The sequence below is a fragment of the Protopterus annectens genome, chromosome 8.part0, assembly GCF_019279795.1.
Source record: "Protopterus annectens isolate FY-2018-M chromosome 8.part0, PAN1.0, whole genome shotgun sequence".
Taxonomy (NCBI): Eukaryota; Metazoa; Chordata; order Ceratodontiformes; family Protopteridae; genus Protopterus; species Protopterus annectens.
In genome coordinates this window covers 1,060,968,984-1,060,996,886 of record NC_056741.1, presented here as the reverse complement: position 1 = coordinate 1,060,996,886, position 27,903 = coordinate 1,060,968,984, and the positions used below count along the sequence as shown (strand labels likewise).

Sequence of the window (27,903 nt, the reverse complement as noted above, 5' to 3'; positions counted from 1 at the left end):
CTTCAGTGGCAAAAGAAACAGGTGTACAATTCATCATTCTCACTGCAGCAAGTAGCCTTTAAGCTATTTTGAGTTGTTTCCTGCCTAGCAAACAAGAACGTTCAAAAAGCTCTGGCTCCCTCCACACTTTCAGTGTGACTGCTGAGAGTGAAGAGTTCTTCAGTACTTTCATGCCATTTTGAGAAGAAACATCTCTCTCTGGCTTCACAGGAGCTACAGTTGACTAAGAGCAGATATGTCCTCGTTGAGGAGCTCCTACACATAGAAATTATTGCCCTTTTAAGAAAAATAGTAAACATTTTATTTTTGACTAAAAGTTGTATTTTCCCTTTAAGAAACTCAGTATTTTTTACAATTTTGGACATTTCCTGTCAGGGACTGCTATTTCTAGAGGTGTCTGTTAATGTATTTGGGGCTAATTTTGTGAAAAATAATGTACTGCTTGTGTATACTTGGAATGTTTTTGTGGGGGACAAAAAAGGAAATAGTGGGACTACCATAAATGTTTGTCAGTGTAAAGCTTATGCTCACTTCATGACACTCTACCTGCCATATTGCTTTGCTGTCGGTGTGATTTTGAGTGTTTGGTGGTACTGACAGGGAATTTGTATTCTGCTTGTGTTTTTTTATGATAAACGGACTATGTAAAGTGTAATTGTGCTACTTGTGAGCACTCACTGACAACTTAGTTTCCGAAAGACTCACTCCAGGAGCATGTAGCACTTTTGGTTCCTGTTATCCAGATACATCATGGACACTTAACACTGCTCAGTTGATTCTTCTCTGTCCATACCTAGAAATAAATTACTTGACAAGGAGTTCTTGCCATTGTCGCAAACTTGGTATATGCATCATTGGGTGAACCTGCAGTGGTTGCTCCTCGTACACTCACTCACCTCTCCAGCTACCTCTGTTATAGCCTTTTTGGCCATTGTGAACCATGGGATCAGCCATATCCTATTTGGCTGTTCCAGTGTCTGATATGGGCTTGGGAAAACCATCTTCTCTAGAACTGGGCGTCACGCTGGGATATCCTTCTTGGGTAAGCACCACAAGATAACATTAGACCAGGTAGATGTTCCTCCTCCTAGTTGGACTTCTTCCACTGGAACTCCTATTAAGAAAAAAAACAAAAGTTTAAAACATTGTTCTTCTAAAGAAGTAATTACTTTTACAAAAGATAAGATCCAACATTGTCTGTCTTCTTCCATTCAAACGTGGGTTGTCAGATCCAATGGGATCTGATCTCAGCTCTGATCTTGAGCTTATCGGTTCCAGAATTCTAACTCCTCCCCTACCCGTAATACCCTAGGTAGCACCTCAGATACCCAGATCTCGTTTGCCTCGCAAGCATTTCAGACATGAGCTCTCAGTGATTCAAAAAAGATTTATCAGCTACACTCCTCATCTACCATGAGAGTTTTTCTTTTCAACTCTCACTATTTTTCCTCTAAAAAAACTTTTTTTTATGGAATTTAGTTGGAAAAAAAGTAGTAATACTATCTTTTGTAACTAATAGTTTCTTTGGTAGTTTTAGGCCTTTATGTAATAGTCTGTTCTTAAGTACCATAATTCATAAGAAAAATATTTTTCTAATACCTTTCTCCTTTATTAGATATTACTGTGGTTTTGTGTGTGCCAGTTTTTTGTAGGTGTTAGTGCTTTTAGGATATCAGAAGCATCAGGATTTAAAAAAATGTGCATTGTGTGGGCACAAGTAACCCCCTCAGGATCCACACTCTTTAGTGCGTCTGTTGCCTCAGTGCCGCTCACCTAGACACAGATAGCCAGTCTTGTGTTGCCTTCAGTGCCAGGTGTCTGAGTACACTACAGGACAAATTAATGCTAAAGAGGCTCCTTCTTGCTTAGACAGGGGCTACCCCTTCACCTTCTTTTTATTTTTCTGTTATCAAAGAGAAGGAAAAGTCAGAATTGAAGGTTTAGGAGAAAGAGACAGAAATGAAAGAAAAGGAGTAAATCTCTTTCAAAATCTTCAAAAAGATTCACAAAAGAGATCCCTGAAACCATTAACATCTGTCTATCTTGTCCCAAAGATTCTGAGAAGATCAGAACCATCTACTCCTTTGCCCCAATCTCTGTCATCTAGAACTGTCTTTTTGATGGGGCAGGTGTATTCCAGGCTTCGATCACCCATCCTTCAGGATGAAAGATATTCTCAACCTTCTTTTGTAACAAAATCCTCTCGATTATCTAGAAGCCTTATAGAGCTTGACATAGGATGATGAGGTCACTTCTATGGATGCAGATGCAGCTTGATATTATTCTGGCACCATCCCTGGGAAGGTACTGATTGTTGGCCATTTTACACCTACCCCATACAATAGTTTGCACCAATCCAATCCTTGGCTTCAGGCATATCAGAAATGTTTGGAACCCCTTTGCTGACATGTGATGATCTTGCATTTTTGATGACTGTATCCCAGTCTCTCTTGACTCTAGTTCCATCAGATTGGGATGAGACTCTTGAGTTGAAGATTTGGAGCCAAGCTCCAAGGGAGTGAGTCGACACTAAGGTTCTTGGAGCCATCTCTTCCTCTCTGGGCTTTGGCTCTAGATAGCACAGGTCTGAGATCTGCTTTGGAGCAAAGGCTCATTGGCACCAAGATTTCTGTTTCTTCTTCGGAGCAAAGGGAATCATTGTTGCCAATACCAGTCTTGGCTTTTGATGAATTTGAAGGGATTTTGGCTACTTCCAAAGACAAGGTAGCTTCCACTAGTTTGGTTCCATCCAAACCCCTCCTCCAGTCTGCTGCTGCTTCTCGTCATCCAGTCATACAGGGACAGTCGACACCAAGGGTTTCTGAAGAAGCCTGCTTCATCAGTTTTCCTTCCGATTTTGACCCTTCTACTGAACTCCCAGAAGGTATTCCCAGAACACAGACATGTAAGAGGAAACATCTAGACTCATCACCTGAGTCTTTCACTGAAGGTACTAACTTAGTGGAAGGAAAGAGCTCCCCTCACACCCTCTCTGAAGATGTCCCTCTCTTTGGTATATTCTAGAATTAATGAAGCAGAGAGGGGATGGACATCCCAAGACCCCTCTCTGGATGAGGTGGTATTCTTGGAAGCCTTTGGATCTGAAGTAGTTTACTTCATTTGGTCTTCAACCTGTGGGTTATGGATCTGTATTGGATCCGAGCCGGCAACTTCTAGCATCAGCTACAAACTCCTCCCATTACCCATAATACACCTCCACTGCCTTCCGTCCCCAGATCTTGTTTGCCGAGAATTGCTTCAGCATCGTGTCTCTTGAGCTCCAACTAGTCAGTGGGTTTAACCTTCGTGAGTAACGCGAAGGGAGGCAGCAGCACAGGAAATTTCCAAGCTGCTAGAAAAATGAGCCATCGAAACCGTCCCCCCAGATCAGTCCAGATCGGGCTTCTACTCCAGGTTCTTTTTGGTGCCAAAGAAAACAGGAGACTTAAGTCTCATTCTGGACCTCTCTACCCTGAACCTGTCAGTTGCCAAAGAGAAGTTCCGGATGGTCATATTACAGTCCATTATGCCATACCTGTAAGAGAGCAACTGGATGTGCTTGTTAGACCTCCAGGATGCTTACTATCACATAAAAATGCACAGAAGCTCCAGGAAGTTCCTCCTCTTCCAGCTAGGAGTCAGTCATTACCTGTTTCGAGCCCTACCCTTTGGTCTTACCACAGCCCCAGGGTGTTTACCAAAGTGATGGCGGTGGTAGCGGCTCACCTGAGGCTTCAGGGGATTCAGGTCTATCCGTATCTGGACGATTGGCTCCTCACTGCTCCCACCAGGCATCTACTCTCCCAAACCAGGGATTACTTCCTGACTCTTGCCCTGCGTTTGGGGATCACAATCAACACATCCAAATCTCTCCTAGATCCTGTACAGGTGATAGACTACATTGGTGCCAGGGTAGATATTATTCAATGCAAAATTTTCCTGACCTCAGAGAGAGTTCAAAACCACAGGATGCATGTTTTCCTTATCTACCACTCTCATCTCCCAACGGCGGAATTGGTGCTGAGGGCCTTAGGCTCAGTGGCGGCAACCATAACTCTTCTCCCGTGTGCCCGGTTACACATGAGAATTCTACAGTGGACTCTAGCTGTACAATGGTCCCTGTTGGAACTGCCATTGACCTATCCAATCCAACTCATTCGAGTCTGTCAGTTGTCCCTCATATAGTGGATGTGCTCTCCGGACATTTTGGAGGGGCGACCTTTTCTCCCAACCCCAACCCAAACCACAGTGACCACGGATGCCTCCCAACTCGGGTTGGGGGGCATTGTTTGGGCAGGACAATCCAAGGCCTGTGGTTCCCCATAGAGACCAGCTTGCACATAAATGTCCTAGAGATGAGGGCAGTCCTTCTAGCGTTGCAGGCCCTTCATGCCTTTCTTCCTCTGGGAACGATTGCTATTCAGTCAGACAACATGTCAGTAGTTTGGTATATCAACAAACAGGGAGGGACAAGATCTTACCCCCTTTGTCGTTAGGCCATGTGAGTGTGGGAATGGGCAATCTCCACCGGTCGCTTTCTCATCGTAATGCACATTCAGGGACGGTCCAACATTCTAGCGGACAGATTGAGTCAGACCAATCTGATGCCTTACGAGTGGTCTCTGAATTGGTCATTAGCAGAACAGATCTTCAGCGAGTGGGGTCAGTCTTGCTGCAATCTCTTCGCATCTCCTTCCAACGCAAAGTGCAGCAAGTTTTTCGCTCTGAACCCCCTGCCGGGGGAGTCCCCCAGAGACGCTCTAGTTCATGCTTGGCCTCCCGGTCTTCTGTATGCTTAACCACCAGTACCTCTCATTCCGAGGTTTCTACAGAAAGCTAATCAACTGGGGAGCAAAGTGATCCTCATTGCCCCTTTCTGGCCTCACCAGATATGGTTTCCCTTCCTTTGGTCTCATCTTCTGGCTTTGCCTTGGGTCCTAGATCCCATTCAGAATCTAATTTCACACCCTTCAGGTGTGCCTCACCCGAATCTGGACAGCCTGAAGCTCACAGCTTGGCTGCTCCAGTTCCCGTAATTGCTAGGACTCCTGGACTATTCTCTTCAGTTAGATCTATTCTGGTGGCTGCTCATAAGTCTTCGACCAGGAAGGTTTATCTCAGTAAGTGGAAACGTTTTTCCTTTTGGGCCTCTCAAAGGAGATTAGACCCTTTCATGGCTCCTATTTCCTCCATTTTTGATTTTCTAGCTGATATTTTTCAACACAGAGCTAGTTCTTCTACTGTCAAAGTTCAGTTGGCTGCCATCTCTCATTTTCATGTGGGCGAGAATTCTGCCTCTTTAGCCTCTTCCAGACTGTGTAAAGCCTTCATCAAAGGCACCTTTTTGTTACATCCCTCAGTCAAAGATCCTGTTCCCCCACAGGACCTTACTGTGGTTCTTCATGCTTTGGTCGCTCTGCTCGTTTTATCTTGGAAAACAGCCTTTCTGGTGGCTGTTACCTCTGCATAAAGGGTTTCAGAATTACAGGCCTTGTCTATCAAGATTCCTTACATGATTTTTCACAAAGATAAGGTTTCCCTTCGAACCAATCCATCATTTCTTCCTAAGGTGGCATCATCAGTCAATATCAATCAGACCATTAATTTGCCTGTGTTTTTTCCTAATTTTACGAACAAGATGGAATACAAACACCACATGTTGGATGTTCATAGACAGTTATGATTCTATTTACACAGGACAAAAAATTTCCGTAAAAATCTGATCAATTGTTTATATCTTTCTATAAAACCTTTTTGGGGAACCTATCTTTAAGGTCACTATAGATGATGGATTTCTTCATACATCCTGCAGGTCTATAAAGGACAGAGGCGTGTCTCCTCCAGGTCAGGTGAAAGCTCATTCCACTAGGTCCATGGCTACATTTGTGGCCTTTTGGTCTAGAGTGTCTTTGGATGATATTTGTTCTGCAGCTACTTGGTCCTCATCTCATATGTTTATTTCTCATTACAAATTGATTTGACTTCAGAAGGAGAGCATCCTTTGATTCCTTGGTGCTTCGGAATATCCTTCCATGAGGGCCTCCCAGGAGTTTAATAGCTGGGGACTCTGTCCCACAGGTTGAAGACCAAATGAAGTAAACTACTTCGGATAAAGAAGTTCTGTACTCACCATAACGTTCCATCTGAGTAGCTGTACTTCATTTGTCTTCAACCGTCCCTCCCTCCTTCTCCCGGACCTTGGCATATGATCAGCGTTTGGGCTGCAGTATAGGTCACAAGTACATTTTTTCAGGTCGGGTTATCAGTATAAGGTTCAGCAAACTCGATCTGGGGATGGAAGGCAGTGTGGAGATGTGTTATGGGTAAGGGGAGGAGTTTGGAGCTCGGAGCTGATGCTAGTAGAAGTTGCCTGCTCAGATCCGATATGGATCCGAAACCCACAGGTTGAAGACAAATGAAGTACAACTACTCAGATGGAACATTATTGTGAGTACATAACTTCTTTTTTCGGACCAACTTCGTCCTAGGTAGTACCACCCATTGAACAAAAGTGATCCGTAGACTGATATCACCGTTTTCCAAAATTTATTGTAACACACTTAGCGCTTTCACCTAGCCAGTCCGTGGGTTTCATCAGAGTAAAAAACTTTAAAAACTTTTACATTTTTATATACAATTCAAACCTATCTTCCACCAATCACATTTCTAATTCAGTTAAATTGTGATTTGGAGTCATCAATTAATGCATTTCTTGTTACTTTTGTTGCATTAATTAATTAAATTAAATTAACAGCACAACGCCTCACAATTAATACAATAAACAATAATGTTTCACAGAAAATATGAACATGTGACTATATAGTTGTAATAAAATTCATATACACTAACCCTGATTCATAAATATAACCTGATTTACAATTAGTAATAAGTTATATAATGTTCAATAAATATATCTAGCTAAAATATATAATACTAAAAACTTCCTATGCTAATAATTAATGTGTTTGTTCAATCATGTTTTAAGTTCTAAATTGTACAATTTTTAAATATGTATGAATAAATATTAAATAAATTAAAATTTGTATGTATTTGATTATTATACTTTCTAATATTATTATTTAATGTGCATGTACTCTTTTATTCTGTTTACTTAGTATAAAAACATGTTAAATACAACATGATTTGTTTTTTAAAATACTAGAAATGGAAATATGTTCATTGATACCAGGTACATTACTGGCATTAAGCCTGAGTTGCCATAAACATTCCTTTGTTTCCAATAGATTATTTACATCTCCTTCCTTGTTAATATTGTCTGGGATCCTATCAATTACAAAAATATAAACCTTTTAAAATCCAGGCATTTTGTACTGTGTAAGTATAGGGAACTTGTTACCCTTTTGTTTTTAATGTCTCTATTATGTTCCATTATACGCTCTTTTAACTTACTTATAGTTTTACCTACATAGTAGGCAGGACATGATAAACATGTTGCTAAATATACCACCATCTTAGTGTTACAGTTGACATGGCCTGGACATCTAATAGATCTGTTGAAATTTTGCACCATTACATAGGGACCGTCGTTAATGAATTTACAGGTTCTACATAACCCACATTTTTTCATTTTTGAATTCTTATATTGTCGGTCACTCTCAAAGTATTCTTTCAGATTTTTCCCCCTACTAAATACAATACTGGGACTGTTACCTAAAATGTTCGTAATGTCCAATTTATTGTTAAATACCTTTTCCCATGTTTCTTTTACTGTGTTAATAATTATACTTGTATTAATACTAAATGGTAATATTAATGCCCCTGTTTTACTCATATTGTTAGTTTTTTCACTTGTGTTTGTTGTGCTTCCATACCTCAAAATGGGTTTAAAATTGTGTTTCCTTTTAACCTCCACTTAATTTTTTATTTCAGTTAATAACTGTTTCGGGTAGCCTCTGTCCAAGAACATATCAATGAGTTTATCTATCTCGTTTTTAAAAACCACCTCGTTGCTTATAATCCTAGATAGTCTTACCATTTGTCCCTTCACTAGGTTCCTTTTTTGGAAGTACGGGTGACAACTATTAAAATGCAAAAATGAGTTAGAGTAGGTCTTCTCCCTATATATATTTGATTCTATATTTTCTTCTTTTCTCTGCAACTGGATGTCCAAATATTTACAGCTATCTTTGTGAATATTATACGTAAATCTTAAAAAGGGAGTGGTGTTCTCCAAGAAAGTCACAAATTCCAAAACCTCTTCTTCCTTTCCCTTCCAAAAAATTATTATATCATCTAGAAACCTAAGGTATAGTGTTATTTTGGTCCAGAAGCTACTTGTAAATATTTTTGTGTCTCCCAGTTTGCTAAAACTAAATTTGCGTAAATAGGTGCACATTTGTACAATTTAGAACTTAAAACATGATTGAACAAACACATTAATTATTAGCATAGGAAGTTTTTAGTATTATATATTTTAGATAGATATATTTATTGAACATTATATAATTTATTACTAATTGTAAATCAGGTTATATTTATGAATCAGGGTTAGTGTATATGAATTTTATTACAACTATATAGTCACATGTTCATATTTTCTGTGAAACATTATTGTTTATTGTATTAATTGTGAGGCATTGTGCTGTTAATTTAATTTAATTAATTAATGCAACAAAAGTAACAAGAAATGCATTAATTGATGACTCCAAATCACAATTTAATTGAATTAGAAATGTGATTGGTGGAAGATAGGTTTGAATTGTATATAAAAATGTAAAGGTTTTTAAAGTTTTTTACTCTGATGAAACCCACGGACTGGCTGGGTGAAAGCGCTAAGTATGTTACAATAAATTTTGGAAAACGGTGATATCAGTCTACGGATCACTTTTGTTCTTTTATTATTAGTCTTTTGTTGTGTTCGTATTTTTCGTTAATAGTACCACCCATTGATCCTGTTATTGACCTAATGGCTCTACGGACTTGGAAGGACCCTGATGTGGTGGACCCTATACCAAAGAAAGCTGATTGCATATTACTTGCCGCGAATGACAGGAAGCACTGGAGTAAGAGTCCACCAGTAGGTGCTATGGTGGTGGCAGCAGCCAACAAGAAAGAGCTATCAGATGAAAGTTCTTCTGTTCATCCTACCAGTAGAAAATCTAGGGTAACGGACAGATATGGAAAAGCAGACCTGTGTGTTGGTGACTGTCACCCTTGGATCGCTGAAATATCTTGCTCACCTAACAAGATTCTACAGAGACATGACAAAGGAGATTTCCAAATCCCTCCCAGGTGTATTGCCAGCAGATGTTCAGAGGGCAGTGGACTCTGTAAGCATCTAATAATGTGGCCATGCCTCTGCTGTTGAATACAGCTCATGGCACAGCCAGAGTAACAGACAATGGTATCACCACAGGCCAGCGTCTCTGGATGCAACTGTGTGACTTTGCAGAAGGCTTCACGTCATCCATCATTAATGCCCCCTACAGTGGTTCCACCTTATGTGGACCTGTAGTCAAAGATACACTTACCAGGAGTCAACAAGAAGGCAAGACTCTCTCTCTGCAGTTTGAGTACACTTCTCCACCCCTGAGAGAACATTCTTTAGGAACAAGAGATTGGGGAAGATGATGTGGTTCTGCAAATCACAGAGCTCTTTCCATGACTCCCAAGATGATGAACTTCCCTTGGCAGAGATGAGGTAATTTTAACAGATGATGCCCAGGAGACAGAGACGGACAGTTAAATCGGGGCTTTTGAGGTCCCTTTTCTCAGAAAACTGAATGGCTGCCCGAACACTGTGCTCTGGAGGCAGTCGGGGAACATCTGTCCTTACACTGCTTCTTACACCCTCAAGCCTGGCAAAAGATAACATCAGCTCTGATGTTGTCCTTTTCATTCCTCCTCACTAATGGGTCTCTGATCCGATATCATATCTGACTCGGCTGCTTTCCTAAACTTAGGATTTTAGTCTCAAGCTCCTCCTACTACTCATAATGCACCATACCTTCCTCAACTCCCCAGATCTCGTTTGCCACACGTTGCTTACAGATGTGGTTCCAGTCTCGAGCTAATAGTATTGGTGTTTTTGGTCAAATAAGTGAAAAATTCTAATTGTTGACAGTTGTTAGTGACTAATTGTTATTATTATTACTTTTTTCTCCCTCCTGATAGTTAATGAAGCATCAGGGACCTTAGACTTCCCTTTCTTCTGCTGGTGCTTCTTTCTTCCTTTTTGCCGTTGGCACTTTCTTAAAACAAAACAAAAAAAATGAGTTCTTTTTTCAGTTAAAGTTTTGTTGTTAAGGGTTTCTTGTAATTAGTAGGTTATAACTGCCTTCAAGTTTATTGTCTTGTGTGTGTTGGTGTGTTTAGTGTGTTGCTATGTCAGAGAAGCCATCTGGGGTCAGGAGATGCACTTCTTGTGAACACAAGACCCCTAAATGGAATGGCCACAAGAAAGTATGTCTGTTGCTTAGGCCCAGACCATTTGAATGTGGAGTGTGTGTGGAGTTCAATCTCCGAGCGTTAGCTGACCACCAAAAGAAGCTTATTTTAAAGGGCTTGTTACCTACATCCTCCGCTTCTGGTGCTCAAACCCTCTCTTAAGCATACTGGCTCCAAATGCTCCCTGTCAGCTTCCTCTGGAGAGTCTGAGCATAGCAAGAAAAAGGCTAAGGTCTTGGATCAGTCAATATTTGATCCGAGTACCTCCTATAAACCTTTGGATCCGAAGATTTCTTTGGACCAGTCAGTTTTCTCTCTTAAGGTCTTGAGGCGAGAGTCAGATGCAAAAGATCTGTAGAATCTGTCTTCTTTTTCAACTCTGAGCACCTCTAAGACCTCAGATCCTATTATAATTTCAAGATCCCCTGTTCCTGGCACCTCCTCCTCGAATCCCAGGGCTTTGGATCTGGTGGTTAGGAGCTTGACATTGGTTCTTACAGGTGGTACCGGTGTCCCCAGCTGTTCTCTCAAAGGTCCTTCTAACCCCTACCAAGTCAAGACATGCATCCTCGCTTTATTCCAGGTTATCCTGAAGCTTCACTGAGGCTGACATAGACAGAATGATATGGAAGTTCCTTAGGGCACAGATCCAGATGGCAGTACTGCCATCTCATGCCCATCTCGGATCTGTGAGTGTTCCTTCTCCTTCCATAGAGACTCTAATCTGACCCCTGGTTTTGGAATCCCAAGAGCCTTAATACCCAAGAGAGTCGATGTTGGATCCGAGGACTCTTCTTTCCTCCACTCCGACTGTATCCCTGACTAGCACTGCTCTATATTTGTCAGATCACAATGGGTTCTGGATCTGAGACATTGGCACCCAGTCTAGGGGGTTGACTCCGGCTCCAACTTTGTTGGATACATTGCTTCTTCATGGAGCTTTGGTCTTCGACAGACCGGGTCTGGTTCTGTTGGGAGACTTCAGATCAGTGGGTGGTTCTACTCTCTCCCCTCTGGTAACTTCGGTTCCGAGGGGGGGGTGGCTTCTCTAGGCCCATCACCCTCCGGGATGCAGAAAGAGCTTTCTCTAGATCAGATGTTATCCATGTCACTGTTTCTCACGTCAGGGTCAAAGGATCCAAAATCAGATCTGAGACTGCAACTTTTCAGACAGATCCTGTGCTCGAGCTCCTCTCACTGCCATAATCCCTTGCTGCCCTCTAACCCCCACCAGATGTCATTTCCAGCTTTAGAACATCATACGTGATTCTTTTGGCCCTAGTCCTTCTTCAGGATAAGTGCTCATTTTCAAATTTTCTTTTTGTCCTTAAAGCCGTTAGTCTCGTTGTAGTGTCTTATAGTCTTTTGTACTCCTGTTGTTTTCGCCTCTCTTCAAGCTAATTGTTCTGGTCAGCCCTCTTTGGCGCCATTTTTTTCTTGTTAGGAGTTTCTCTTTATTCAGTAGGTTTAGAGTGAATTTTTAAATTGTCTTAGTGTACTGGCTGGTTTGGCTTTAGGTTATGGCTCTGATTTGCATTTTCAGCTTTGGTATTCAGTCTGTTTTTTTTTTTTCTCCCTCATGTCTGACAAGCCAGCAGGGTTTAAGAGGTGCTCCTCTTGTGGTTGGAAGATGCCCCTTTCCAACACGCACGAAGAGTGCCTGTATTGTTTGGGCACTTTCACCTGGAGGTTGAATGCGGCATTTGTGCTGCCTTCAACCCCAGGGCTTTGGTTGAGCGCCGCAATAAGCTGCTGTTAAAAGGGATGGCTTGGGGGGGGGTCAGTTGCTCAAGCTGGGTCCCTCTGACCACAAGAGGAAAGCACCCTCTGTCTTTTGAGTCCTCTTCTTCAAAGATGCGTAGGCTGTCGGAGCCTAGCTCCTTGGGTCCAGCTCCAGCTTCGGCACCATCAGATCCTAGGACCTCAAATCCGAGGTCCTGCGAATCTACTCCTGGATCCAAGGTCTCCAGTTTGAGACCTTTGGATCCTAGGTCCCAGAAGTCTACACCTGGATCCAAGGCCTCTGGGTCAAGGTCTTCAGATCCAACCCACACTAGACCTGCCACGGATCTGACCTTTTCGGATCCAAGGCTTTTGAGTTTTGAACACTCAGATCATGTGTTGCCCTCGGATCTGAAGTGAATGTATCCGGGACCCATGTCTGGTCCAATTTTGATTGGGGACTCTCCACCGGGTTCTGACCCGGAGCAGCTCCTTATAGCTCCCAGGCACAGAAACCATTCTTCAGAGAGGTACAGGAGGTCCTGTGGGTCTAGATGCACGTCTCCAGCTAGGTCATCAGCTGCTTGCTCCCATCTGACATGGATAAGGATGATGAGGTCTTTCCTTAAGCACAGATTGAGCTGGGGTTTCTTGCATTCCCTGCCCATCTGGCCAGGGGTCCTTCCCCCACCCCTATGCTTCAATCTCCCTTGTCCGACCCAGGTGGTTTTGGATTCCCAGGACCTGAGGCGCAGTGAGGAGGTGATGGGGGCTCCTAGAACTCGTTTTGTGTCTACACCGTCTGAGTCCCTGACTGGCTCTGCTCCCCCCTTCGGTGCAGATTAGATCCCTTCCCCAAGCAGTTGCTCTGGAATCCTTGAGAGGGGGTTCTGGTCCAGCCTTTTCTGACTGGTCCCTGCACCTCAGTGCTTCAGCTTTCGACAGTTCGGGGCTGGTGCTGTCTGGGGGTCTTGAGGCAGTGGCATGCATTGCTCTCTCTTTGCAGGTGGCCTTTCCCGCCAGGAGTGGGGAGGGGGCATTGTCTAGCCTTTGGCCTTCTGAATAGCAGAGAGGACCTTCTCCACTGCTGGAGCTACCTCCCCTGCTCTCCAGGGTCCTTCCCAGCCCCCCTTATCTTTGAGTGCTGAGCCTTCTCATCCTGCTCCCAATCAGCCCTCCCAAACCGGCCTTCATGGGGGAGTTGCCTCAATTGGGGTTCCCCTCTCTTCTGAGTTCTGCCTTGAGCGTCCCTCAGAGGGTGTGCCTTAGAAGGGAACATGTAAGAGGAGGCACTTTGACTCCCCGATGGAGTCCCTCACCAGGGATACGAACCTCAGTGAAGGGGGATGGGTCCCCCAGATCTGTGCTCAAAGATGTCTCCTTTGGAGACATCCTAGAGATCCTCAAATTGAAGGGCAGATGGTCTCCCCAACCCCTGTCCTCCAAGGAGTCAGTGTTCCTGAAAGCATTCAGGAAGGGACCATCTACCTCTTGGGTTCCCCCCCGCTGATGAACTTAATAGACCTTATCACCAGCAGGGCATGGAAGAAGCCGGATAATATGGAGCCTTTGCCCAAATGAGCACACAGATTCTTAATTTCTCCCTCAGCTAGACAGTTTTGGTCCTAAGGGGTGCCAGTCAATGCTGTAGTGGTAGCTGCTGCCACTAAAAAAGAGTTGGTGGAACAGAGTACGTCTGTCCATCCTCCCATTCGTGAATCCCGGGTGATCGACAGACATGGAAAGCGGGTTTTCACCTCAGCTACGTTTGGTCTGCGGGCGCTTAATTACTTGGCACATTTCACCCGCCTCCAAAGGGATTTGGTTAAGGAACTCACCACTTCCCTTTCTGAGTTGATGCCTACTGAAGACTTCAGCAAAGTGCCTCCCAAGCTATCCACTCTTGCATCCCTAGCTAATTCCTTGATGAGGTTGATTTCCAATGCTGCAGAAGGCACCTCTTGAGCAGCTGGCACAGGCACCACTATTCGACATTTCACATGGATGCACCTGTCAGGTTTGCAGAATCCATTAAAGCATCCTTCACCAGTACCCCTTTTGATGGGTCAACTCTCTTTGGTCCATCAGTCAGACGCACTCACCCACAGTGAGCAAGAAGGGAAGACCTTGTTGGCTGTAGGAATCAAATTTTTTACCCCTCAGTGGTCCTTTTCTAGGACACAGTGAGGGACTAAGAAGTTATGGTTCTGAAAGTCACAGTCTTCTTTTCAGGAGACTTAGGATGAACCCTCTTCTAGAGGTCAGGGGAGGGGGTTCAATGGCAGATGTCACCCTAGAGTCAGAGGGGGTCCGCAGAATCAGGCTGAAGATCCCTTCTCTGAGAACCCCTTCCAGAGCTCCTGATGCATCACCCAACTATCCTGCCCTGGAGGCAGTCAGGGGTCATTTGTCTCTGCACCCTTTGCCCTGGGCAAACATCACAAGAGGTCAGTTGGTGCTAAGCATAATTTCCAAGAGGTGTTTTATTCCCTTTTCCCAACTTCCTCCACCAGTCAGGAAACTTCTCCCCGATGTGCCACCCCACCAGACGGAGTTAGCTCAGCAAAAAGTTCTCAAGCTTCTTCAGAAGAGAGCCATCCAAGAGGTCCCCCCAGGACAACGAGGATCTGGAACTTACTCTCACTTTTTTAGTGCTGAAGAAAACGGGGGACCTACATCCAATCCAGGACTTAAGAGAGTTAAATCTCTCCATCAAGAAGTCCAAGTTCTGGATGGTTAGTGTCCAGTCTGTTGTGCCCTTTTGCACAAGGACGAGTGGATGTGCTCTGTGGCTCTCCAGGATGCTTGCTATCATATAAAAATGGACCGGTGCTCCAGGAGACATCTCCGGTTTCATGTAGGACCAGTCATTACCAATTCAAGACCCTGCCCTTTGGTCTCACCACAGCCCCCTGCATGTTCACCAACTGCTTGGCAGCGGTGGCACCTCACCTGAAGCTGCAGGGAGTCCAGGTGCTTCCTTATTTCTCTTTATCTCCTTATAGCTCCTCACAGCTCCCATGAAGCATCGACTGGTCACAACCGCTCAGTACCTTCTTCGCCTGTGTGATCATCTAGGAGTTACCATGAATCTACCCAAGTTGAATCTGATTCCAACCCAAAAACTTGGAGTTTATTGGCATCCAGATAAACACTGTGACAGAGATTGCAGTGTTACCTCTCAGACGTGTACAAGTAATCAGGTCTCAAGTTCAGTAACTCCTAAATCTGTCTCATCCTCAGGCCCGCTTCATTCTCAGGGCTTTTTAGGGTCCATGATGGTGGCAGTCTGGTGCCATTAGCCAGGTTCTACATGAGGGTTCTACAGTGGACTGTAGCGGTCCAATGGTCTTCATCATGTCATCCAATGACAGCCTCCATCCACCTTACTCCAGTGTGCAGGTGTCATCATCTTTGGTGGATTCTGTCTTCTGAGCTCCTTGTGGGCAGACCATTTTCTCTTCCTCCCCCCAGTGCCACGGTGACCATGGATGCTTCCCTCCTGGGATGTGGGGAGGATGGGGCATTGCCAGGGAAAGAGACACCAAGCTGCACATAAAAGTACTGGAGATGAAAGCAGTTCTTCTCTCATTGCAAGCCTTTCAGGACTGCCTTCCTCTGGGTACTATTGCAGTGCACACGGACAACATGGCAGACGTTCTTCATGTTTCACTGTTGCAGTCATTACATTTGAGTAATCTGCTGGCAGCTTGCCCTCAGTCTGCCTGAATTCCACAGTCTTGGGTCCTGCGTCGGTTGCTGTCTTCTCTTCCATGACGTCAGGTCATCAGGGGTATAGAACATGCAGCTGACGCCATTTTCTTTAGTCTTTCTTGCCGCGCGGTGCCCGAAGCAGAAGCATTTCGCAAGTGCCGGTCGGCCAACTACTGATATATTCGAATTTGAGTTTCAGAACTGAAGTCTTCACTAAAGTTAAGTATCCTGTTGGGGAAACTTTTTTCTTGCTTTTTACCGATGTTAGAAAAAGTTAATAATTGTATTACATGTGGGAAGCAAATACCTCATAAGGATTTCCATTTATACTGTATTCCTTGCCTAGGCCCTGAACACAGCGTGCCTGGCTGTCGGTTTTGTGCTAGATTTAACCAACGCACTATTAAGCGTCGGTATATTTTTGCATCAAAGTATTTTGGAAACAGATTTAACTACCCAGAAATGTCGTCGGATAGCAATCCGACTACCGGAGTACATAAAAAACGCAAAGAAAAGGACAGAGAAAGGCAGTCGAGATCCATAACCGACGACAAAGCTTCTCCTAAGCCAGTCGCCGGTTTGCCGGTACTCAGTGAGGCACTTTCGCAGCCCCTGATACCCGCTACCTTTGAGTCGCAGGCCTCTACTGACACCCATGTGGATTCCGGCATGCCGCAAGTAACTCAAGGCATTGGACCGACGGATGTATCTCCCTCGGATGGGTCCGGAGCCGCTGAGCAGGCACCGGCTTCTGAGGGTGTATTCAGACCTTAACATTTGTATATCAAACCGACAACAGCTGCAAAATCAAAGACAAAAGCAACTTCGAAAAGTAAAAAAACAACGCCTGAGCCACGTGCACAGGCCTCTATGCCTAAAAAACAGATGATCAAAATGGCTGAAGACCTTATTACCTTGATCAGGGGTACCCATCCCCCTCCAGATAAGAGGCCTAGGAAAGACACAGATTATGAATCTTCAGATCAGGTTTCTATTTCTTCTGATTCCTCTTCTGATCAGGAATTATCTTTACCTCCCTATGAGGATTCTGATGCTGAGGAGTCTGTTCCATCTGCATCTCCTCCTGAGGATTATTCATTTGGAGAAACCTTGCATACTTTGAGGGAACATTTTCACTGGGAGAGTCAAGACTTCTCAGAATCAAAAAAGAGGCTTAGGGATTTCCTTCTTCTCCCTCAGCACAAGCCTTTAGCCATTCCCCCTGTTTTAGACATTGTAGATGATGTGTTTTCGGAGTCAAGCTTGACCCCTGACTCCTTACCTCCGGCTCCCAGTAAGCCTGACAGATATTACAGGGTCCCTGACTTTCTTTTTTATTTAGAAACCCTGCTGCTGATCTTGAAACTATTTTACAGGGTCTAAAGGGAGTTAAGGCTTCTAAACTGCAAAAAATCCCACCCCCTCTGACAGAGATTCAAGGGCACTGGACAGATGGGGAAAAAAGGTTTATACATCTGCAACCTTGGCAATCAGGGCCTTAAACTGTCAATTTCATATGCTTAAGTACCAACAACATGTTATGGGATTGCTGAAACAGAAAATGATGTTGATTTCAGAATGTGCAGAAAGTAAAGAATTGCAGGAATTATTGCATGCAGTTGAACAAGTTGGAAAGCATACTTTGCAATGTGGTTTTGATTCTTTAGAGGCCTCCTGCAGGGCCGCAGTTACTGGATCTGTGATTAGGAGGCATGCCTGGTTAAAGGAACAAAATTTGCCTGATCATGTTAAAGCTAAATTGCTAGATGCACCTTTACAGCATGATTCTCTGTTTGGTATTAAGGCAGAAGAGGTTTTAAAGAAAATGGAAGACAAAGCTAAGTCTATGCAAACTGTTAGACTTCTTACAAGTGCAGCCACCAAGATTCAGTAGACACTGGCCTACAAAAAAATTGGTCCTTTGCTGTGTCAGACAGAGCTCAAAGGGGCAAATCCAGATGCCCTAAGGGTTCCAGATACCAGGCACAAGACTCATACAGGTCAAAGCAATGGGGCGCATCCACCTCCAAATCTGGAGGAGATAAAGCGCAAACCTACAGAAAGCAATCCCAATGACTTCCCTCTGCCAACACCAAGCACTTATCTTTTGGCAGCACCCATAGCGGGAAAATTAGCAATTTTTGCGCAAAATTGGCAGTTAATAACCCAGGACAAGTGGGTACTAAACATCGTATCACAGGGATACAGATTCAATTTCCACACTCTGCCAATGGCAAATGGTTGGCCAGATCTTGCCAAAAAATCAATGGGCAGAGGCACAGAAACAGGTTACGTCCCTCATGGAAATGGGGGCCATTCAGACAGTACCAGAACAGGAAAAAGGACAAGGATTTTACTCAAGACTGTTCTTGGTACCCAGAAAGGACAAGGCCTGGCAGCCAATACTGGATTTATCGATTTTGAACACATACCTGGACATTCCAAAATTCAAGATGCTGACTTTGCAGCAGCTTCTGCCCATGCTGGGCAAGAAAGCTTGGCTGGTGACTTTAGACCTAAAAGAGGCATACCTGCATGTCCCATTAAGACAGTCGTGCAGAAGATACCTCAGATTCAAGGCTGGCTTAATGCATTACCAATTCTCAGCACTGCCCTTTGGCTTATCTACTGCACCTGCACCCAGGGTCTTTACAAAGTGCCTGACACCAGTAATTGCATTTTGCAGACAAAGAAGTATACAGATATATCCTTACTTGGACGACTGTCTCATTCAAGCATAGAACAAGAACACTCTACTTCGACACCTGGCGTTTGTGAAAAGGCTTCTAACATGCCTAGGGTACACAATAAACGAAAAGAAATCACAACTGGTACCCTCTCAAAAGATAACATTCCTATGTGCAAGCTTGAATACAACTGCCCAGATGGCTTACCTCATGCCAGACAAACAAAGGCAAATGACTACTTAATTCAAACTGATGGCAACAAAAACCCAGTCTTCTGCAAGACAAATTCGGCAGGCTCTGGGCTTCATGGCATCCTGCATCCTGATAATTCCATATGCAAGACTGCATATGAGGAAACTTCAATGGTACCTAAAAGGTTTATGGAGTCAACATTCACACAGTCTGGAAACAATGATTCCTCTCATTCCCTGCCTGCAACAGGAGTTTCTGTGGTGGGCAAACGCCTGTCACCAATACATGGGACGGCCCTTCACTCTTCCCCCTGCCAGCCAAACCTTAACAACAGATGCATCAGATTATGCCTGGGGAGCCCACATGGCAGGAAGATGCATTCAGGGCATATGGGCACCAAAACAAATGCATCTACATATCAACCAGAAAGAGATGCTAGCTGTTCAAAATGCCCTAACAGCCTTCAAGGTCTTACTTCATCCATGACAACTACTGATAAAGACGGACAACACCACAGTCATGTGGTATATAAACAAGCAAGGGGGCACACACTCATACCCCCTTTGCAGATTAGCCATGACACTGTGGGACACAGTTTTGACCTACCAAATACATCTTCAAGATCAATTCCTGCCAGGAAAACAAAACACTCTGGCAGACGATTTAAGCAGCAACCTTATGGATCCTCATGAGTGGAAACTAAATCCACAAGTCTTCAGCATGATAACAGAGAAATGGGGGAGCCCAGGCATAGATCTTTTTGCCTCTCCTCAAAATTATCAATTGAAAAGATTCTGCACAAGGACTTATCATAGACAAGCATGGAAAGTGGACGCCCTATCCTTCAGTTGGAAAAATCTATCAGTTTATGCCTTTCCTCCTCTGCCTCTTCTACCCAAGGTCCTCCTAAAAGTCAGACAAGAGAAGCCAAAGATGATATTAATTGCCCCGGACTGGCCCTGCCAATACTGGTACCCAATCCTAAGGAACTTGTCTCAATACCCAGCTTGGACCTTGCCTCAAAGACCACAACTACTGTCCCAACAAAACAATAAGATCCTGCACAATCAACTACAGACTCTGAACCTGGCAGCATGGCTAATCATGTAATCGTACAAACGACACCTCTCAGTAAAGCTGTGATGGATGTCATTTTGGAAGCCAGAAGGCCTAGTACTAGAAAATCTTATGCTGACAAATGGAAGAGATTCTGTGCTTGGAATCAAGCACAAGGAACTGATACAGCAGAACCATATATTCCACAGATATTACAATACTTAACTGAGATGCTTGACAAAGGCCTATCTTTCTCATCAATCAAAATCCATGCCTCTGCCATTTCGGCTCATTACAATACAGAGCCACCAATCTTTTCTTATCCTTTACTAAAGCGGTATCTTAGAGGAGCCAAAGATTTAAGGCCTCCTAGAAGATCACAACTACCTGCATGGGACCTCACTTATGTGTTGGAAAAGCTCGCCCTGCCGCCATTTGAACCAGCTGCTACCGCTGATATAAAGTTCTTATCATGGAAGATAGCTCTGCTACTAGCAATTACTTCAGCAAGAAGAGTATCAGAGCTACAGGCCCTCATGGCTGTAGAGCCTTTTATCATATTTTACCCAGACAGGGTGTCTCTGAGGACAAGTCCTACTTTTATGCCTAAGGTGGTTTCCAGTGTGGCTCTTAACCAAACAGTTCATCTGCCAACTTTGTATCCAAATCCGCAGACCAAAGGGGAGAGAATTCTGCATTCCTTGGACTACACAGACAGCTAAGATTCTACTTGAGCAGGACTAAAGCTCTAAAAAAAACTGAGCAATTACTAGTGTCATATGCTGCAGGATCAGAAGGAAAGGCTATTTCAAAGCAGACAATTTCAAAGTGGATAAGCCACTGCATCCATTTCTGCTACTTACACCATGGTAAACCTGTGCCCAAAGGCATTAGGTCTCATTCCACCCGAGCTGCAGCTGCTTTAGCAGCCTTTCTCAGAGGAGTACCAACCAAAGACATTCTAGAAGCTGCTACTTGGAGTTCTGTTCACACCTTTACAAAGCATTACCATTTGCCTCTCTACTCTAAGTCCAGGGCAGGCTTTGCCACTGCAGTGCTGCAGGGCCTTATAGCCGCACCTAATGCTGTTTAGCTCCAGCCCCCAATCATAGTTTTGGGATTCTACCCAAATGTAAATACTGCAACTGAAACACAAAAAACATAGTACAGTTGTGTACACTTACCATAAATGTAGATGTTCGAGTATATTCACTGTTGTAGTCCATGTTACCCTCCCGCCATCCCCCTCTCATTCTAAAGTTTATCTTTCCTTCTCTATTCTCTACAACCTATGTGGTGTATTTGCTTGTAGATGAAGGTAAAGTTTATTTTGATGCATGTATATATATATATATATATATATATATATATATATATATATATATATATATATATATATATATATAATATTGCTACTTTTTTGGGGGCACCTGATATCGAGGGCAAGAAAAACTAAAGAAAATGGCGTCGGCTGCATGTTTTATACCCCTGACGACCTGACGTCATGGAAGAGAAGACAGCAACCGACGCAGGACCCAAGACTTTGGAATTCAGGCCGACTGAGGGCAACCTGCCAGCAGATTACCCAAATGTAATGACTGCAACAGTGAATACACTTGAACATCTACATTTATGGTAAGAGTACACAACTGTACTTTGTGTGGTATGTCAGCAAGCAAGGGGACACACGTTATTATCTGCTTTGTCGCGAGGCCATGAGAGGCACATTCACAGGGATACCAACGTTCTAGCAGCAAGCTCAGCAGAGCTATCTTGAGTCCTCATTATTGGTCCCTAAATCCCTCAGTGGCAAGAGAGATCTTCCTGTGCTGGGGTCAACTGACCTGCATTCTGTTTGGCTCCCCACTCAACCACATTTGCTGCAACTACTTCACCCTGATCCTCCCAGCTGTGGAGTCTCCCAGGGATGCTCTAGTTTACAATTGGCCTCCATGTCTCCTTTATGCTTATCCTCATATACCTCTGATTCCCAGAGTACTTCAGAAAACTTTATGTCTCAAGGCTTGCTTGATCCTCATTGCCCCCTTCTGGACTCAGCAGGTGTGGTTCCCCCTCCTCAGGTCTCATCCGAAGTACCCCCCCCCTTGGGTACTCTATCCCTTTCCAGATCTGATATCTCACCCTCTCATCTTCCAATCCCAGACCTTCAGACTCTTCGTGTGAATGTGTGGTTTGTCCACTGTTTGTAATTCTAAACCAGTCCAGGCTTGCCTCTCCCATTAGAAACATCATTCTGGCTCCTCAGAAGGCTTCCACCAGAATGATCTATGGTAGTAAATGGAAAAGATTTTCTATTTGGGCCAAGCAGTGGAATCTGGATCCTTTTTCAGCTCCCATTCCAGACATCTTATTATTATTATCTTCTCTGTTTCAGGATGGAGCCAATTTCTCCACTGTTAAGCTGCAGCTGGCAGCCATCTCTAATTTTCATGTTACAGACGAACCTATGTTTTCTTTTCACCTTTGTAAGGCCTTTCTGAAAGGTGTGTTTCTTCTTCGACCCCCTGTCAAAGATATCTTTCCTCCTTGGGACCTCTCATTTTTGCTCCCATCTCTTACACAGAGTCCTTTCGAGCCTGCTGCAGCTAGAGGCATTAAGTTTTTGTCTTGGAAGACAGTCTTCTTGGTGGCTTTCACTTCAACAAGATGAGTTTCTGAACTGCAGGCTGTCTCCGTCAAGCCTCCATACATGATTTTTCACAATGATAGAGTGGCTGTCAGGACTAATACCTCCTTCATGCCCAAGGTAGCCACTGAGACAAATTTGAATCAAACCATTCACTTGCCAGTTTTTTTCCTAACTATTCCAGTAAAGGAGAGTATATGTTGCACACGTTTGACATACATAGACAGTTACGATTCTGTTTAGACAAAATAAAGTGCTTTTGCAAATCTGACCAACTGTTAGTGGCCTTCTCAGTTTACAGACTGGATCGGGCAGCGTCCAAAATGACAATTTCTCATTGGATTTCCCAATGTATTGCTACAATTTATACCTCTAAGGGATTGACTTTACCAGAACCTGTCAGAGCTCATCCCATTAGATCCGTGGCTACATCAGCGGCTTATTTAGCCTGACATTCTTTAGATGAGATTTGTGCTGCAGCCACTCGGACTACTCCATCTACTTCCTTTGGCTCCACAATTCTTCAGCATGTCCTTCCATGAGACCTTCCAGGATTGTATGGTAGCTGGGGACTCTTGATTCTGAAGTGAGAAATAGTGACATGGATAACATCAGGTAAAGAGTTATGTACTTACATAACTTAGCATCTGTGTTAGCCTATGTCAATATTTATAAGTATCCCTCCCTCCTTCTCCCATCCTGTTGGTTGTAGAGGAGGTGGACATGTACTCTCTGGTGGATCTGGTCTACTGTGGCGGACTTTTAGCTCTGTGGCAAACTCGATCTGAGGGGGTTAGAGGGCAGCAGAAGATTATGAGAGTGGGAGGAGCTCAAGCCTAGGATCTGTCTGAAAAGTTGCCGGTTCAGATCCGATGTCAGATCCTGTGACCCTGAAGTGATGAATAATGATGTAGGATAACACAGGTGCTAAGTTATGGTAAGTACATAACTCTTTATTTAGAGAGTTGTCTCCTCACACCCAGGCTCTACCTCTTCCTTCATAGGGTCTGAGCACTGAGCCCATCACTCCTGCTCTAGATCAGCCTGTTCTGAGGAGCCTTCCGACTACTTCCCTTCAGGGAGTCCTCCTGTCTTCCAGTACCTCCCTGAAATACTCCACGGAGGAAGTCCCTTGAAAGAAAAAGTGTAAAAGGAGGAATATAGAGTCACCTCACCTAAGTGTCATGTTTAATCATACCCTAACTTCAGGCTTCATGCCCACTGAGTGGCGCACAGCTACAGTTATCCCACTTCACAAGGGGGGATCCACCTTGGATCCCGGGAACTACTGCCCCATCAGTCTGACAAGCCTGATCTGCAAGGCCATGGAACGTATTATCATGGTACTTATAAACAAAGACATTGGCAACCTTCAAACACTGGACCCCACCCAGTTTGGGTTCGTGAAGGGTCGATCTTGTCGCCTGAACTTGATTGACTTCTTCGAATCAGTCTCCAGAGCCGTGGACGAGAGTAAGGCAGTCCACACAGCCTGTCTGAACCTCGCCAAGGCCTTTGACACCATCCCTCACTCTGGAATCATAGATAAACTTACTAAGCTGGGCATTAATCCCTACATCACTCGATGGGTTGCCAACTGGCTTGCTGACAGAACCCACAATATAAAAGTAGCTGACTCCAAATCCAGCTCCAGACAAGTGGAGTACCTCAAGGTTCAGTCCTGGGACCTTTCTTGTTTGGCATCTACTTCTCTGAAGTACAGGCCAACACTAAGGGACTCTGGCTAACAAAGTTTGCAGATGACTGCAAACTGGGAGCCATTATTGAATCCCCAAATGATGTGGATAATCTACAAAAGGGCCTTACAGAAACAGATGCTTGGTGCCAGAGCCATGGGCTCAAGCTCAATGCCAAGAAATATATAGATGTTAAGTTGTCCATCTCGCCTTCATTCTTGCTGGATGGGTTCGGAGCCGACCTCGGCTCCGACTCGGCCACTCTAAAAGCTCGAGTGTTGGTTCCACCGGCTCGAGGCTCCCCTTATATCCCACAATGCTAGGTGGTATTACCCCAGATCTCGTTTGCCGCTACAGCTATCGAGACGTGTTGCTTCACCGGCTTCAGGTTAGTGTAGGAAATAGTTTTAAAAAAGTTCATAAAACCCTTTAAAATTAGTTTTCTAATCAGTTTCCCCTTATTTTAAAGGTTTTATCCCTTCCTCCTTGTTCTTCATCCTTTTTTTACCAGAAGAACTTATAGTTCTTCCCTTAGGCCTTCGGGCCCTCCCATTCCCTTGGAGTATGTGTGTTTTTCTGTAGGGACTCTTTTAAACTAGAGTAATTTTATTTAATTTAACTTATTGTTATTTTGTGTATAGTGTAACCGGTGTGTTTGTGTTGTGTTTGGTTGCACTTGTTCCTTGTAATGTCCAAGGATTCGAAGGTCTCAGGCTTCAAGAAGTGTGACTCGTGCTGTCAGAACAGACGGTCACACTTCTTGTGTGTACTGCCTGGGACCTTTACACCTGCAGGACTCTTGTGCTGTATGCCATGGCTTCAGCCCTAGAGTCCTGCAGGAAAGAAAAAACAAACTCATTTTAAGAGGTTTGCTTAAGCCTGAGGGTTCCCTTACTGCTACTTCGGGCAAACCCTCTAAGGCTTCTAGGTCCTCGACTCCAGCTTCTGAGTCGAGGCCTAAGGCTTCAAAACCTACTGCTACATCGGCTCCGGCTGGAGCCGATGAGTCTCAGACTGCAGCTTCTGTGGTTCCCTCGGCTCCGGCTTGAGCCGAGGCATTGGAACTTCCTGTGTCGGCTCCGATCAGACCATCGGAGCCGACATCTAGAAAGAGGTCTAGGTCACCGTCCCTTGGCTCCGTTCATTCGGCTCCAGCGTCTCCCTTGCTGTCTGAACGGAGCCATAGATCTCACTCCTCTAGGTCATCGAGGCTTTCGGATCATGACCTCCAGAGGGTAGTGAGTCGACTTCTTAAGTCCGAGGCACTGGCCCAAATGCTTCAGAGCCCGACTCATCAGTCGATGCTTGACCCTATTCCTCAAAATGTTCCTCCTCCGACTCCTTTGAGCTCGGGCAGGCGTTCAGAACCGAGACTGCGGTAGCGTCGGAGCCGATCCAATTGTCTTGGTTCCGTCGTCGGCTCGATTTCTTCCTTTGAAGAATCTCGGCGGACTTCTCGTCGGCTCCGAGGGGGTGGGTGGCATCGCACCCTTGTCCGACCCGGCTCTCCCTCTCGGTGCCTCGGCGCTGGTGAGTTCGGCTCCATCGGCCTCGAGCCATCACTGTCGGTGCCGAGGGGTTCTCAGCTTTTGGGCGGGGACCTCTGGCTCTGCCTGACAGCGGTGCGTTCGAGGTCATGCGGAGTGTGTTGGAACCTGGTTCAACTCCACAGTCGGCTCCGTCCGCCCCTCCCTCTTCGGTGCCTCAGGTTATGTCTACTCACTCCCTCATCCCAGACCGCAGAGAGGCAGCTCCTCAAGAATCCCCTGTGGGGATCTCATCCTCTTCGAGGCCTCTCCTGAATTGGCAGGGAGCCCCTAGGAAGAGAAAGTGTAAGAGGAAGCACATAGACTCACCTGAGTCTGTCACCTCTGACACAGATTTAGAGGATTCGAAGGTTCCCCTGTTCCCCTTCTGAAGATGTCTCCTTTGCAGACATTCTAGAAATCCTGAAACAGAGGGAAATTGGCCAGCCCTTAACCCTTCGGAGGATGAATCTGTGTATCTTGAGGCGTTGGCTCTCGCCCTTCCACCTCCTGGGTGTCCCCCTTTGACCCCCTCATGCAGGTGGTAGCAAAAAGGCTTGGACGGCTCCTGACTCAGTGGACCCCACCCCCCAGGAGACCTTCAAAGTTTATCACAGCACCAGCAGATAAGCAATTTCTGACCAAGGGAGTTTCTGTGGATGCTATGGTGGTAGCTGCTGCCACTAAGAAAGAACTAGCTGATCCTTCGGTGCCTGTCCATCCTCCTAACAAGGAATCTAGGTCTATGGACAGGTACGGGAAGCGGATGTTTTCGTCAGCGACCTTTGCTATGCGTTCGCTGAACTACCTATGCCATTTCACTCGTCTTCAAAGAGATTTGATCAAGGAAGCGAGTGACATGTTGAAGGATCCTACAGCTGCGGGTTTTCAGGACAAGATGAACGCTCAGCTGGCTACCCTAAATTCTATAGCTAACTCCTCCATGCGCCTCCTTTCATATGCGGCTGATGGAGCGAGCAGAGCCGCAGGGACAGGTGTTGCCTTACGCCGGCATGCCTGGATGCGGCTATGCAATTTTGCGGACCCCTTTAAAATGTCTTTCACTAATTCCCCATTTGATGGATCATCTCTCTTTGGTCCTCAAGTGAAAGAAACCTTGACGAGGTGCGAGATGGATGACAAAACTCTTTCTGCCGTTGGAGTCCGTTTTTCTACTCCTTCTAGGCCTTACCCCAAAGGCCAGAAAAGTGGAAAAATGTGGTTCCGCAAACAATCTCAAGGGACTTTGCCTGACGCACAGAGTCGGTTCCCCTGCAGAGGCAGAGGGGGGAACAATAATGGTAGACGTCGCCCTAGAGGCAGGGGGGGTCCGCAGAACCAGGGCAATCGAGAAACTTTTTCCGATAAGCCCTTCCAGCATCCCTGAGGTGTTGCCCGACTGTCCACCTTCGGAGGCAGTCGGGGGAAGATTGTCACTGTACCCAGAAGCCTGGCGATCCCTAACTCAAGACAAGTGGGTACAGTCCATCATTTCCGAAGGCTATTCCATTCCGTTCTTTCGTAATCCAAATCAATCAAAAAAATCCCTCCCAGATGTTCCACCCGCTCAAAGGGATCAAGCAGCGTTGGAAATTTCAAAGTTGCTTGCAAAAAGAGCCATTCAGCCAGTGCCAGCAGATCAGCAAGGATCCGGAATCTACTCCAAATTCTTTTTGGTTCCAAAGAAAACAGGGGACTGGAGACCCATTTTGGATCTCAGTATCTTGAACAAGTCGGTCAAGAAAACAAGATTTCGGATGGTCACGCTACAATCCATCCTACCCCTTTTGGGAAAGGAAAACTGGATGTGCTCTATAGACCTCCAGGATGCGTACTATCATATAAAATGAACAGGCGCTCCAGGAGATTTCTCCGCTTCGGCTGGGAACCAGTCACTTTCAATTCAGAGCCCTGCCCTTTGGTCTCACCACTGCCCCCTGGGTGTTTACCAAATGCATGGCAGTGGTAGCTTCTCACCTGAGGCGTCAAGGATTCCAGGTGTTTCCATATTTGGACGACTGGCTCCTCACAGCTCCTACCAAGCATCTTCTTCTAATGGCCAGAGTTTACACCTTTCGCATTTGTCAAAAGTTAGGCATCTCAATAAATTGCGAAAAGTCTGTTTTGTCGCCTTGTCGTGCTATTACCTTCATAGGCGCAAATCTAGACACAGTCAACATGTCTGCGAGACTAACAGACCAAAGAATAGCAGACATATGCAAACTGGTCTCCCTTCTCTTCCACAGCAACAGAGT

At 44.9% G+C, this 27,903-nt stretch overlaps 1 protein-coding gene across 1 annotated transcript in view; it reads left to right on the top strand.

Annotated features, from left to right (window-relative positions):
• Positions 1-27,903, top strand: part of PPP2R1A (protein phosphatase 2 scaffold subunit Aalpha) — a 2,558,186-nt gene that overhangs the window by 1,428,803 nt on the left and 1,101,480 nt on the right. The window lies entirely within an intron of this gene.